The 16,072-nt window shown below is 34.6% G+C and overlaps 1 long non-coding RNA gene across 1 annotated transcript in view; it reads right to left on the bottom strand.

The window, feature by feature from the left end:
• LOC102165580 overlaps positions 1-16,072 on the bottom strand; it is a 324,487-nt gene that overhangs the window by 297,770 nt on the left and 10,645 nt on the right. Inside the window, exon 2 of the long non-coding RNA XR_002336020.1 lies at positions 14,274-14,388. This is a non-coding gene — a long non-coding RNA (uncharacterized LOC102165580). The remainder of the gene's footprint in view (positions 1-14,273; positions 14,389-16,072) is intronic.

Here is a 16,072-nt window from a genome sequence, read left to right as displayed (position 1 = left end):
CTAATTTTATAAACTAAGAAGGTTTTGACGTATCTTTAATTATTGTATTTATGAACAACCAAGTGCCATAATTTAACTCCTAGGGTACTGGAGGAAATACATTTTTTATACTTCATGTGGAATATCGAAAATCTTTAATTGTTAATATAGTAGATTTTATTTTTAAATATATCATCTTTTGACAGCTAAAATGAAATGAGCTTTTCATCTCATAAATAAAATCTGTGATTTCATATCTTTCCATTCCAAATTCCCTGAAATCAAATTTTATTTACTCTTGTGGATCAGAAATGTATGGATATATCTTGCTCTAAACATTTATAGTTAAATGTTTAAACGAGAAGGGAACTATAAAAAAAAAAATCTAATCACTTACCAAAATAAAAGCCTTCTATTGACAGGTATTAAAGGTCCTCAGATAGTTAAAAATTAGTTTAACTTTGTTTTATCTGAGTTTAAAAACACTGAAAATTTACTTTTTCTGTAAAATAAGGAAAATGTAAAGCACCAAGAAAAATAATTTGCTCCTAAAAGACTACACTAATTAGTTACAGTGTAATTACATTTATACCAATGTTTGCTTTTACTGTTCGTTTAGAGTATTCCAATATCCATTGTTATTCATACCCTTCCATAAACAAAACAATGATATTTTATGATAACATTAAAAAATGTTACCAAAACAGCAAGCTCTGACTTCAAAACAAAATTTGACAATAATTCAAAAATGTTAGATGATATTTTCATCGAATTAAATTTTTCTTCTTAATAGAATTTGGAATAAATAGTTCATTCTCAGTCATGTGGAAATTCAACTACGTAGTATAATTGTTATTATTGCCTTATATTTTTCTTATAAGATAATGAAATCATATTTTTGGCATTTAGGTAAGCAAATAGATTCTTTAGATGTTCCAAAGCAAAAAGAAAACTTTTGAAATGGGTACCATGAAATAATTTGTATTGTATTAAAACTAAAAAGTAAATATTTTGCATGATTTTCTTGAAATAGTTAAAATGATCCATCTCAAATTGCACATAATAAAATAGCCTACTATATTCTATATATTCCTAGATCACTCTCTAATACTTTGTATATACAGAGTGTATGTATTTCTCCAAATAGATGCTAGAGTTTTAAGACATAAACTGTCTTACTGACTTCTACTGCATCTTTATTATTCCTTGGTACTGTACTGAATACCATTCCTAGAAAGCAAATACTTCAAACTATATTTAATCATTTGTCCAAATATATTGCTTTCTAAAGACTTTGTCAGCAAAAATAGCTTAATTTATCAGTTCTTCGAGTATTCACTTTTGAATAATATCTGAAATTTCTCCTACTTTTTACCTTTCTTTATGAAGTAACTTATTTTTCACCATATCTTTTAAGCAGCAAATATCTAGTAACTTCCATTTTATTGAATAAGAAACAAATTCAAATAGGTTATTATTGTCCAAAGATGTTCCTTACCTTTAACCTTTACTATCACTATACACATAGCAGAAAGGCTAAATGATTTAAACATTATTCATATATATATATATACACACATATATATATAAAATCACACAAATACATGCATATATACATATACATATAAACATATACACATGTATGTATTTTTAAGTACAGATATACACAAAATACATATACACACAAATATACTGACAATGCAAAATGCTGGCAATGATATAGAGCAATTAAAACTTCAGTATATTGGTGCTGTGAGTACAAATTAATTAATTGGGCATTTCCCAGAAAGCTAACCTAATACTGCAATGTGAGGCAGAAAACCAAGAGAAATAGGTCATGTTCACACAAACACCTGTAAGCAGATGTTAATACCATGTTTATTCATTTGGGAAATTTGGATTTTATTTATTTGGGAAATAATTCAGATGTTTCTGAGTGAATATATTTTAAAAATTGGTAATCATACAATTGACTCGTACTTAGCATTAAAAATGAACAAAATATTAAAACACAAAACACTTTAATCAATCAGTGTTATATGTTAAATAAAGGAAACCAGTATCGAAGTTTACCTACTCCCTAGTTTCAGTGATAGGTTGATAGGTGTACTTATTTCATTGCACTTCATTTTATTGGGATTCACAGATATCACATTTTATTTTATTTTATTTTATTTACAAATTAAAGTATTGTGGCTACCCTGCATTGTCAGAGATTGGCTGGCATTTTTTGGCAACAAAGTTGGTTTTTTTTTTTTTTTTTGTCTTTTGTCTTATTTTTAGAGCCGCACCCACAGCATATGGAGGTTCCAAAGCTATGGGTCAAATTGGAGCTGTTGCTGCCGGCCTATGCCAGAGCCACAGCAATGCCAGATCCAAGCCATGTCTGTGACTGATACCACAGCTCACAGCAATGCTGGATTCTTAACCCACTGAGCGAGGCCAGGGATTGAACCCGCAACCTCATGGTTCTTAGTCGGATTCATTTCTGCTGTGCCACGTCAGGAACTCTGGCAGCAAAGTATTTCTAAGTCAAGGTAGGATTATTTTTTTAGACATAATGCTATCACATACTTAACAGAATACACTGTAGTATAAATTAACTTATATATGTACTAGGAAACTAACAAAATTGTGTGATTTAAATTATTGCAATATTCACTTTACTGTGGTGGTCTGGAACCAAAACTGCAATATGTCTGAGGTATGCCTGCATAAAGCATTTTCTAAGAGACTAATTACAGTGGAGGACCACAGGTTAGTAATAGCAAGGGGGTTGGTGTTGGGGGGGCTATGACTATAAAGGAAAACAAACTGAAGAGTTTGAAGTGATGGCAAGGATTCTTCAATATCTGCAAATCAATCAGTGTGATACAACACATCAAAAAACTAAAGAATAGAAACCATATGATCATCTCAATAGATGCATAAAAACCTTTTGACAAAGTTCAATGCCCATTTCTGATAAAAATTCTCCAGAAATTGGGCATAGAGGGAACCTAACTCAATGTAATAAAAGCCACATATGACAAACCCACAGCTAACATCATTCTCAATGGTGAAATATTGAAAGCATTTCTGCTAAGATCAGAAACAAGCCAAGGAAGTACACTTATACTACTGTATTCAACAGTTTTAGAACTCCTAGCCATGGTAATCAGAGAATAAAAAGAAGTAAAAGGGATCCAAATAGGAAAAGAAGTAAAACTATCCACTATTTGCAGATGAAATGATAATATACCTGGAAAATCCTAAAGACACCACCAGAACTGTTAGAGCTCATCAATGAATTTGGTAAAGTTGCATAATGCAAAACTAATACACAGAAATCTGATGCATTTCTATATAATAACAATGAAAGATCAGGAAAAAAATATTAGGGAAACCATCTTATTTACCATCACATCAATAAAAATAAAATACCTACGAACAAACCTAGAGACAAAAGACCTGTACTCTGAAAACTGTAAGATACTGATGAAAGAAATCAAAGACAACACAAACAGATGGAAAGATATACTATGCTCTTGGATTGAAACAATCAATATTGTCAAAATGTCTATACCACCCAAGGCAATCTACAATTTAATACAATCCCTATCAAATTACAAATGATTGTCTTCATAGAGCTAGAACAAAATATTTTAAAATTTGTATGGAAATACAAAAGATCCTGAATAGCCAAAGCCATACTGAAAAAGAAAAATGGAACTGGAGGAATCAGGCCCCCTGACTTCAGACTATATTACAAAAGATATAATCATCAAAATGGTATGATACAGTACCATAACAGAAATATACATCTGTGGAATAGGCTAGAAAGCCCAGAAATAAACCCAAGCACCTATGGTCAACTAATCTATGACAAAGGAAGCAAGAACACACAGTGGAAGAAAGTCTCTTTAATAAGTGGTGCTGGGAAAACTGGACAGCTACATGTACAATAATAAAATTAGAACATTCTCTAACATCATACAAAAAAAGTAAACTCAAATGGATTAAGGACCTAAACATAAGGCCAGATACTATAGAACTCCTAAAGGAAAACATATAGAGAATGCCCTTTGGCATAAATCACAGCAATATCTTTTTCTGATCTACCTCCTATACAAAGAAAATCAATGGGACCTAATTAAACTCAAACAGTTTTGCAGAGCAAAGAAAACCATTTTAAAAAATGAAAAGACAACCCACAGAATGGGGAAAAAAAAAAAAAAAAAAAAAAAAAACCTCTGCAAACAAATAACCAAGAAGAGCTTAACCTCCAAAGTATACAAACAACTCATGCAATTCAACAATGAAGAAACAAACAACACAATAAAAAAATTGGCAGAAGAAATAAATAGAAATTTTGCCAAAGAAGATCTGTGGATAGCCAATAGTCATATGAAAAATGCTCAACATCACTAATTATTAGAGAAATACAAATTAAAACTACCCAGTCAGAATGGCCATCATTAAAAAGTCTAAAAATAACAAATGCTGAAGAGGGTGTGGAGAAAAGGGTGCCATCCTGGACTGTTCTTGGGAATGTAGATTTGTACAAACACTAAGGAAAACAGTATGGAGGTTCCTCAAAAAATAAGTACATCACTACCATAATAACTAGCGATCCCACTGTGTATATACCCATAAAAAATTATAATTAAAAAAGATACATGCACCCCTTTTTTCATTCACAATAGCCAAGATATTGAAACAACTTAATGCATTGACAGATGAATGGATTAAGAAGATGTGGTACATATGTACAAAGGAACACTACTGAGCAATAAAAAAATGACGTAATTCCATTTGCAGCAACATGGAAGGAAAATTAGAGACTCTCATACTAAGAGAAGTAAGTCAGAGAGAGAGAGACAAATAGCACATGATATCACCCATATGTGGAATCTAAATATGGACAAATGAACCTATCTACAAGACAGAAACAGACTCAAATATATAAGAGAATAGACTTGCGGTTGCCAAGGTGGAGGTGGGGAGAAGGAGTGGGACGGACCGGGAGTTTGGGGTTAGTAGATGCAAACTATTACATTTATAGTGGATAGACAATAAAGTCCTACAGTATAGCACAAGGAACTATATCCAATCTCTAGGGATAGAACATGATGGAAGATAATATAAAAACAAGAAATATATATATATATGACTGGGCCACTTTGCTATACAGTAGAAATTGGCACAAAATTGTAAATCAACTAAACATTAATAAAAAATTTAAAAAGACAAACACGGTATGGTGTCTCTTATATGTGATGTATGTGATCTAAACCAGCCAAACACATGAAACAGAAGGAAATGGTGCCTTCGGGGGGTTCGGGGGAATGGGAAGAGTTTTTTCAAGGAGTAGTAAATTCCAAGTAGAAAATGAGTAAGTCCTGGGGTTCTAAAGTACAGCATGGTGACTGCTGTACATAATGAAGAATACTATATTGTATAATTGTTGTTGAAATAAGGATAGTAAAGATAATAAAATCAAGAACTAGTTTTTTGAAAAGATAAAGGAAACAGATGAACCTCTGGCAAGACTCATCAATAAGAGAGACCCAAATAAACAAGGTAAGAAATGAAAGAAGATATCAAATGATGCCACAGAAATGTAAAAAAAAAGAAAAAAAAAATATAAGAGAATACTATAAATTTAAACATTAACAAACTTAACAACCTAGCAGAAACTGGATAAAAATACCTGTTAACTTACCAGGTTTCCTGTAGTTAACACAGAATTACACTTGACTGCTGGAATTGACTTAAATATTTAGAAAAAATGAAACGTTGTTTCTGATTCTGCTGACCTTTCCACAGCATTCTAACTTTTTCAAATCAAAGGGACATTGTGGAACAACAAAAAATAAATTACAAAGATGTGATACCAGACTTTGGCCATTACTACTGTATACCTACAAATGAATTTGCATTACAACAGTACCATCAAGTAACTATGGAGGCCACAATAATGAGTGACAACAGCTTTGTAGCTGTTTGCTCATGTGCTCCATGGGACATAGGTATCAATGATCATTTAAGAGCCTACTGTGTGTAGGCTACCTGTTAAGCTGTTTTAGACTTTGAAAAGGTGGCAGGAAAGGGTTAGGACATGAGAACACAAGTGGTCCACATGATAGAGACAAGGAGAGGACTCATGTATTTCTGTACGTAATGTGTCTGCCATTCAGTCAGTTTATCATTTTAGGAAAATTACGGAATCTTTCTAAATGCCATGCCTTTGCTTAACATGGGGGAATAATAGTAATCCTTACTTCACAATGCTGTTAAGAGGATTAGAGAAAATTCATGGGAAAGCATTGTCAATTGTAAGTAAAACATACATTTTGTCTTTTTTCTGGGAGGGAGTACTTTTTATGTAATTCCATTGTTTAAGGATTCCTGCATACTCTATACACTCAATAGCAATTCTGATTATAATACAATTATAAAAATACAAAATAACACAGCAATAGAGAATAAATTCATTATTTAATTACATTTCAGTGCAGTAATCTATATTAAGCAAATAGTTGTAATTAGGCAGTGTTTTAGATTAAAATAACAAGCATTATGCACACTTCACTTGAATCCTAAGGATTTGACAGCTAATTAGCTAATCCCAAAGACAAAATAATAACGTAACATCCTCTTTCAAAAACTGACCCTCACCACCAAGACAATTAAGTATTCATGAAAAGTATGATCTTACTATTCCACTAAGTGCAGAGTAAACAAATTGAAGTGAGAAAAACATTCTAGACATAGCTAATTTAGACAAATTTTCTGATACTATTCACAAAAACACTTGGTCTGTATTTTTCTCTTAAATCCTATGTAGCAATGATTAAGATTTAGTTCTTATTTTATCTCCCTTAATAATGATTTCAAATTCCTTAGCACACATACTTTTTCAATTAAAAATATTAATAAATTAGACACCATATTTCCTTACTAGCAAAGTGAAATCAATTAGTATTTACTGAGAACTTATAAGGTGCATTAGTTTCCAAGTGGATAAATAAAAGAATAAATTATGAATTCTTGTCTCAAAAGGTAATTCATGAGTGTGGGCTATAATCTGAAAATAAGCTAATAAAGTTTCATAAAGGAAAATTACCAAGTTCAGTATTTAGAGATAGATATGGCAGAGACTATGCTGAAGACATTAACAGAGTGAAGGGTATAAATACATCTCAAAGGCAAAAAAAATATAGGATATACTGAGAATAAGTCAGGCTGATTTAACAACTTTGAGAATGGCAAGAGTTATAGCACAAGATGTTGCATGGGACAAGGTTGTTTACACTCTGGAATGCTAGGTTTAGGTGTTTTAGTTTGATGCTTTCCATTTCTCTAAGTCACTGAACATTTCTGAGGATAAATTTTATAATGAAAAATAGAAATGGTACTGTCACTTAAGTTGGAAGGTTGTTTCTTTCTTTCTTTTTCTTTTTTTTTTTTTAACTGTGGGCAAAAGACACCTAATATATAGTGGTATTAGAAGAAGGGAAAAAGAATATGCATATGAGAAATCCTGAAGAAAGAGCCATTGGGATTTAAGAATGAAAGAGTTAAAAGAGAAGACAGAACTGGCTATCAAGATAGAAAAGCTTTTAACTCTAGGTGGCTTTGAGAATTGAATATTAAGAATATGGACTCATTTGAGTGTACAGGGAGAAGTATTTTAAAATCCTACTGAATTTGAAGGAGAACAGTTAAGTGGAAATATCTATGGAAATGACTGCAAGTTGGGAAATGCAGACTAAAACTGCAGAAAAGTCAGACTGAAAAGAATAATTTTAGGGTATAGAAGAGAGGTGAGGCCATGGACATGGGCGAGATCTCTAATGAAAAGCTAGCAAAGAGAATATTCCCCAAGAGTAACCTAAGGAATACCTGGACATTGTGCATGAGGATTTCGAGAAAAAGCATCAAGGAGAGCTATTACAAAACTTAGAGGAAGCTGTATTTTTTAAAAGCATGAAATGACCAATTGCCTTACCCTCTACAATAAAGTCAAAGAATGTGGAACCAAGAAGAGAAAACTTTTGTCTTCAGAAAGACTGCATTAGGAAATTAATTTCAGAGAAGTAGAGATAAAAACCAGATTACAAGGAGTTAAGCAATTAGCATTTGATGTGCAATTGGAGGCAGCCAAGAATGTACCATGCTTTCTAGTATGTTTAGAATTTAAGATTTTAATTAATCAGACAATTTTTTAGAATAGTCCTATCTAGCCAGAAAATGGAGTTGTCATTGAAGCCTAGAATACACAGAGCCAAATTAAATTTATGCTCTGGGGATGGAGTAGGGTTAAGAAGGTTGAACAGAAAGCCCAGGGAGAGACTGCCTGGTCTGGGATGGGCACATTAGTCCTTTTAGAGGAGGCAGCCTACCAACCAAAACATTGCTCCCAAAATGAAATGTAGGCAGGTGTCTGGAGAAATGGAGGTAGATATGGGAATGAGGAGTACTTAGTGTCAGGTAGGTATCTCCAGGGAAAGAGACAGTGTATCAAATAGTTGGGGAACTGCATACATCTAGGTGACTGGAAAGTAAAATATTGTGAGGGGGGTCACTGAGCATTTATGACAGCGGTGCAAAATGAGGCTAAACAGGAAGCCATGACCTTGTAAGCATTGCTAAGACATTATAACTTTCCCTTGAATAGAAAGAATAATAGGTCTCGGGGTAGAGGAATGATGTTTACCACAATCAATCACAAGATTAGCCAAGCTATTCCCTTTATTTATGAAAACAGAGAAAGGCAGAGAAAATGAACACAGTCAATTATCAATCATGGGGCAAAAATTTATGTCCACTTATTCTAGTTTTGAAATTTCTGATCCCTCTGAGGACAGGAATTATGAAACTCGTACATTCTCTGAATTTTCAGTTTATGTTATAGCCTCCAAGTTAAAAAAACACAAGTCTAGGTGGTCTCTGAAGTTAAAATAGAAACAACTGTAAAACCACCGGGAATGATTATTCATTACACAAGGGACTTTAGATCTAAGGTGCAAACCAGCATGACTCCGAGCAAGCCAATGGGAACAAAAAGGAAGGATACTCAACAGAAAGGACAGCACATAATATAGATGCTGAAGTGAACTCTTTCCTGCATTTGAAGATACTGAATAATATCTCCACAGCAGTAGGAAAAAACTTATTTCTGGAAAATATTGCAGATAAAAAATGACTAACTATAGTGTAAACTAACCAGTCACTTGAGACACACTTGCCTATACCTCTAGCTTACAAAAATGGACACAATAAAATATAAGCTTCCACTCACTTATTTCATTTGTTAGTGCTTCAGAGTTCTGAAAAAGGACTTTAAATCTTGATGTGTACCTAGAATAAATACATCAGTGTAGTTACAGTATACATTTTCTTAAATCCTAGATGATGTGCTAATACCCCAAATTTTCAAGAATTACTGCCCAGAGGGAAAAATCATCAGTTGTAAAAATAAACAATTTTAAAAATGACTGTGAGCTGCTTATTAGGGACAAATGTTCCTAAAATGAACGATCACATTTAAAATTCGTGACCCAAAACTGTTGCTCTCCTTAGCTGTGAGATTGGCACCCACCAGCACGGTGTGTGTTGGGAGAAAGTTGCTTTTTTTAAGATCTGTTAATTTAACTTATGTAAATTAATTGGCTGAAACACGAAGTAAGGGTGCAGAATTTTACCATTTGGATGGCTTTATTAACTGAAAAGTCAGGTGTTGAAATACATTTAAAGCTCTGCTATTCTGTTCTCTGCTGGTGTGATGTGGGCAGATTCTCACTTGTTAATTATATTGTATATAAAAAAAGTAGAAAAACTAAATTGAAAGAAATAAAATACTCTCTATTGGTACTTTCTTTGCATAGAAGCTTATGCTCACAAAGAAATATGGCACTTGCTGTCACAAAACCAGCTTTGTCCTAATCACAACCCTACAATCACATATTATTATGACAAAATTATTTCCTCTTCCAAATATTGTTTTCTACTGTAATACCACCTTTTATAACTCTACCATCAGCATTCATCATTATGCTATAGCTACTTAAAGATACCTACCCAGAAGCTCTCTAGAAATTTATAACAAACCTTGACTCTTGTCATTTCAGAGAGTCAACTTTCCAAAATAAAGTACAGACACCACTTAATGAACAATTCAGAATTGCTGTTTTTTCAAACTATACTATGGTCACAAATTCCAGCTTTAGAACTATTCTTTCCACCTTTACTCCATAGTTAAAATGACTGAATTTCAACTCACCAATTCCTTCTAAAATTTATGTTCACTTGTGAGACACTGTGAGTTCATAAATAATATTTCATTGACCTGATTTCCTCAAACATATTAGACATACAGCACTTTGCATCTCTTTTAAAAACATTATGAACTTCATATTTTCTATGGATCCTAAACATCAAAAGATTCTGCTAAAATTTCTACTCTAGATTTAACATATTAAATGTTGAATAATTTATAAATATATATACATATATACAAACAGTTATCAGGCTGGATGTATCTTTTTATATCTATTTCCAGATTCTAGTGTTCTTGAGAATCTTTCAAATACATGTAAAATGGATATAATGTTTGTTGAAAATATGATTTATTGAAATGCAAGATGAGATTAATAATCCTCATCTCATATTTCTGCAACTGGGAAAACATGAGATGATGTTTATGAAGTAAATAATAAATAATTATAATTCAATGTTTTAGTAAAAAATATATTAAATGAGGAGTTCCCACTGTGGCCCAGGGGAAACAAATCCGACTAGTAGCCAGGAGCTTGTGGGTTAGATCTCTGGCCTCTCTCAGTGGGTTAAGGATCCAGCATTGCCCTAAGCTGTGGTGTAGGTTACAGACATGGCTCCAATCCTACGTTCCTGTGGCTGTGGTGTAGGCTGGTAGCTGCAGCCTTAGAATCTCCATATGCAGGAGATTTCTTTTTTTTCTCTTAGACACATATACAAATTTATTTTCTATATTTAGCAGAGAATAACATGTGACTATTGTAAAAAATTTTTCTCAATTTACTCTCTATATAATAAATGAGGATGACAAAAATGCAGCATCACTAAGTTGGATAAAGCACTCTGATTTAAAAAAATATTACAAGTCTTAGAAAATATTTAAGAATTGAAAGAAACAAGTTCAATACAAATATAAGAAATCACTATTTAGGAATTTAGTGAACAAGGAATAGCAGGAAGCAAAATCCTGGGACTAGTTCACAGCTGAGCTTTTGCACTTGAGCATTAGCGACTCACCTCACAGTTTTCAAGGCAGGCTATTTGGTGCATGCCTGAAATAGAGGCTGGGCACAATCAAGACAAACAAGACATCCATCATGTTTTCAATACCCAGAGACTCTGTGCTATACGTTACCTCTGTCTCAAACTGAAACTATAAAAGGCTTAGCCACCCTAGGAGAAAATACCGCTGCAGTTCAGGAAAAAGTCTTCATTTGCTGGAGGTTACTTGGAAAATGCTTGTAACTCATGCAGACGGGGAAGCAGGAAAATTTTGGGTGTCTTAAAAATGGGAACAGTAGACGAGAATTCTTATAATGTGCTGGAAAGTAAAGAGGGGTGGTCTTTTGATTAAAAACATGAACTCCGCACACAAAGGGAAGCTTGTAGGACCTTGCAAATGAACCCAGGTATTCCTGTGCCTGGCAACTATGACCTAGTAACACTAGCTTATGAGAAAGTGGCTTATTTAGTAGCAAAAAGTAGAACATGGAAAGTGATTTCCCTGAGATTTCTTTGATATACCATGTTAACATATCAGAAAGCTCCAGATACGGGAGTAGAATTGTGAGTTCAGGATTTTAACCCAGTCATATTACAAATCATTATGTCTTCACATTCCTAGGTTATTTAATCCTCATCTCCCAAGACATACTGTATAGATCAAGAAATTTTACTCAAAAATATTTATAAAAAATGTGTCAGACATACAAGACTTTGGATAAAAATTGAGTCAAACACAGGATCTATTCTGTTGAAGTTAATGAGCATGACAAATATTTACTAATTTAGCAAATAAAGGATCATACAGAAAGTTCAGTTTCTTTGAAGCAATGGAAAGGGAATTAAGGGCTAAAACAAAGAAAATCTTATCTACTCTCAAGATATATGGCATTTAAGTGAAGAAAAGTGAGTAGGGATTAAACTGATAAAGGGATGAAGAAGTAGGGTGAAATTCTTGGTAGAGGGATGAGCAGGTCCAATAGACTGAGCCTGAGGGACTTACTGAGTAAAATCTAGCACAGGTGGTATAGGTAATTAGGATAAGAATATTTGCAGGTGATCTTGAGACATCCCACAGGGTCTTTTAGGTCAAGAAGGCTAAGATCTTTGAGTTTTAAACTAATACTTGACAAATAGTTTTAAATGGGAAGGTAGCATGACTATCTATAGCTGACTTTATGAAGACCATTGTGAATGCAGAAGTAAATGAAATGGATAAAAAGGGCTGAGGCTGAGGAGGGAGCACCTTCAGTATTGTCAGTAAGAATGCCAAGGAGATTGTTATAGTACAGTGACAATGTGGCTAACCACTTCCTTTTCTTCATTTCCCCAAGCTCTGAACACCCAATGATGCAGGCCTTGGTGGCCTCTTCTTTATGTAACTTACTATCTAGATGTAGTCAAGAAGAAATGTGAGTAGGGTTTAAACTGATAAAGGGATAAAGGTTTAAAATTTATAAATCCTGTTTAAAAATTATAAATCCTGTTTTCCCACATATTTGTTTCTCTATCATGGGCCTAACACTTCAACCCCAGAAACTTATCTCCAGTTCAATTTCTAATAAGCATTTCAAATTTAACATGTCTCATTGAACCCTTGACTTAAAACCTTCCAAACCTGCTCTTTAATTTCCACAATTTCCGTCAAGAGCTATATTTTCCAAGTTGCTCAAATTTGTTGATAAAATGTTTAATTACTGTTGTCTTTTCACAACCTGCATCTAATTCATCAGCCAATCTTTTTTATTCCAAATAACATGTAATCCAACCTTGATTTGTCATCTCTGCTCTTAACACCATGGTCTCAGCTACAAATTCTTCTCACTTAAAATGCTTTGAAAACTTCTCAATTACCAATTTTTCAACAAAGCACCACTGAAGTGTGTCTCAATTAAAAAAAATCATCTTACATCAAAAAAAATCATCTTACATCTTTTCACATCCTAAAACCATCCTGTATCATTGAAATATATTCCAAATAAAATCCAGTATCCCTACAGTGGCATATTCTGTTTTCCATAAGTGGCTGTAATATTTACCATCCCACACAGTCTTTGGTGATATGATCTTGCCACTTCTCTAAAAGACTGAATCTATATCTCCCCCCTCCTTAACTATGAATGGCTCAATGACTGGTTTGTCCAAAATAATATGGCAGAAATAATGCTGTGTCCATTCTAGAAATAGTCCTTACCTAACTTGGCAACTTCCTTTTTCCCTGCTTCTTGAAATGTTTGATTTTAAAACTCTTATTCTTGGAACACTCCGTTTAAACCTAGACCCCATCTTATAATTAGCTCATGACCTTATATAAGCCACAAATAAAGCTCTCTTTTTGAAAGTCCTAGATAAGCATCCAATCAACAGCCAATACCAACCGTGAAGACTGAATCTATATCTCCCCCCTCCTTAACTATGAATGGCTCAATGACTGGTTTGTCCAAAATAATATGGCAGAAATAATGCTGTGTCCATTCTAGAAATAGTCCTTACCTAACTTGGCAACTTCCTTTTTCCCTGCTTCTTGAAATGTTTGATTTTAAAACTCTTATTCTTGGAACACTCCGTTTAAACCTAGACCCCATCTTATAATTAGCTCATGACCTTATATAAGCCACAAATAAAGCTCTCTTTTTGAAAGTCCTAGATAAGCATCCAATCAACAGCCAATACCAACCGTGTACAGACCAGTTGAACCTTAGAAAGAATACAGCTCCATCTGACATCTGAGTAAACTCACACAAGAAACTACAAGAATACCATCTCTTAAAAGAGTGATGTAGAAGAACCCAGCTTTCCTGTCTCCCCACTAAGTTCAATGGCTGCACAGTTACCCACAAACAAAAACTCCAGGCAACCTCTATGGTCCACTTAGGAAGTTTTGGCAACGCCATGGAACAAGAGAAAAGCTAATAATAATAGCATAGAAGAGAAAGAAGGCAACTTAATTTTACCTGAATCCTCCCACCCCCACAAGCCAGTATTGTCCAATGCCAATAAAGAACTTCCCAGCTTGAAAGAGTTTATCTTACCAGAGGAAGTGGGTAGGTGATCAGCCTCTCCAGTCTCACGAGCAGGACACTGTGCAAAGTTACAGCTTTGGTTTCACTTCACTCAGACCAACAAAGCTAAGACAAATTGAGCCAGCTAGGAACAAGGAAGAAAAGTAGAGACTATTAGAAGACATGTAGTGGAACCTATTACAGTTCATAAAGGCCCTCTCTGCATATAAATTCAGAAGATTTTGCCTCTGAGAAAGTCAATGGCCAGCACAGCCTTCATGGTCCCTCTACAAAACTCACATCTTTTGCCCCCCAGTTATCTACATTTTGCTGGCATCAGCTACCTGAGGTACTGCCACACTCTTTTCCTACCACCACCACTGCCAGAGCCCAGGATTCACATTGGTGGCTATCCAAGATCTCTACAGATGTGCAAGTTTAAGATGCCAGCCATCCAAGCTCCTCCTGACACCACTACCCCTATAAGCTAGGAGCCACTTTTGTAGCTGGTTCAGACTTCTGCAGTGATGTGAGCTCAAGATACCAGCCTACCACCACACGCTCTGACTGACCCCCACACCACCATGCCTGTGCTCGGGACTACCCTCCAGCTAATAACCTACATGCCACCAGCCTTATAGCTGTTATTGGTCTCCACTGTAATGTGTACACACTGGGAAGTAGGTACAGAGGAGCACCCTAAGTGTGACCCCATAGGTGGCACTGGGCCGTGGCTCTCCATCGCTATGAATATGTCTAAAACTAGACCTTCCTGCACATGGTCACTTGCAGTTGGCCTCCATCGCTGAGTGTGTACATACCACTTGTTTCAACTACCTAACATTGCCTGACTTTTTCCCTTTTTAGCAGATCTGGAGATGCCACTTAGGATCACAACAGCCTTCACAGCCACTGTGGATCCTCTGCAGTGGTGACCAAGAAGCACATAGTTGTTCATACTGTGTACAAGAACGGTCAGAATTGAAGAAACATCATGTCCCCCTGTACTCAGTGTTGCCACACATCCATGCACATGGGATTCTACGTCACTAGACCCGGGGTCACAGCATTGTCTAGCGTAGCCCCCCACACAGGTAAAAGGCTTCCATTACTAAAGTCAGTCCATAAATTCTGGAAGAGGTGACTGCTTCTTCAAATGCACAGATATATATCCAATTCTACAGGGACCAAAAAGTAACAGGAGAACGTTTCTCCACCAAAGGAATGCAGTAAACCTCTAAGAACTGGTCCTAAAGAAATGGAGACCCAGAAATTACCTGACAGAAAATTCAAAATAATTGTTATATGGATGATCAGAGAGATACAGGAGAAGACATGTAAACAATTTAAAAATATCAGGAAAATAATACAGAAAAAATTGAAACATTCAGCAAAGAGGTAGGAAAAAAAGTACCACACAGAAATTTTAGAGCTGAAGATTCAACGAGTGAACGAAAGAATTTAACAATGAGCTCCAAACAATACTTAAACAAGCATAAGAGAGAACTAGCGAGCTTGAAAAGATAGCAATTGAAATTATCCAATCAGAAGAACAAAAGGAAAATTTAAAAAGCAGTAAAGTCTACACACTAATGGAATATTATAAAAATAAATAACATGCACATCATTGGAGTCCCAGAAGGAAAAGAGAAGAGAAAGGAGTAGGAAGCCTATTTAAAAAAATAATGGCCAAGATTTTTCAAGTCTGTGGAGAACTTTAAACATAAGAGTTCATGAAAGCTAATAGGTAACCTCGGAATGTCAATCCAAAACAATTTTCATCAAAGCATACAATAGGAATTCCCATTGTGTCTCAGTGGTAACAAGCC

The sequence above is a fragment of the Sus scrofa genome, chromosome 1 (assembly GCF_000003025.6).
Source record: "Sus scrofa isolate TJ Tabasco breed Duroc chromosome 1, Sscrofa11.1, whole genome shotgun sequence".
In the NCBI taxonomy this organism is placed as follows: domain Eukaryota; kingdom Metazoa; phylum Chordata; class Mammalia; order Artiodactyla; family Suidae; genus Sus; species Sus scrofa.
The sequence above is the reverse complement of the archived record's forward strand: the minus strand, read 5'-3'. Positions and strand labels throughout refer to the sequence as shown.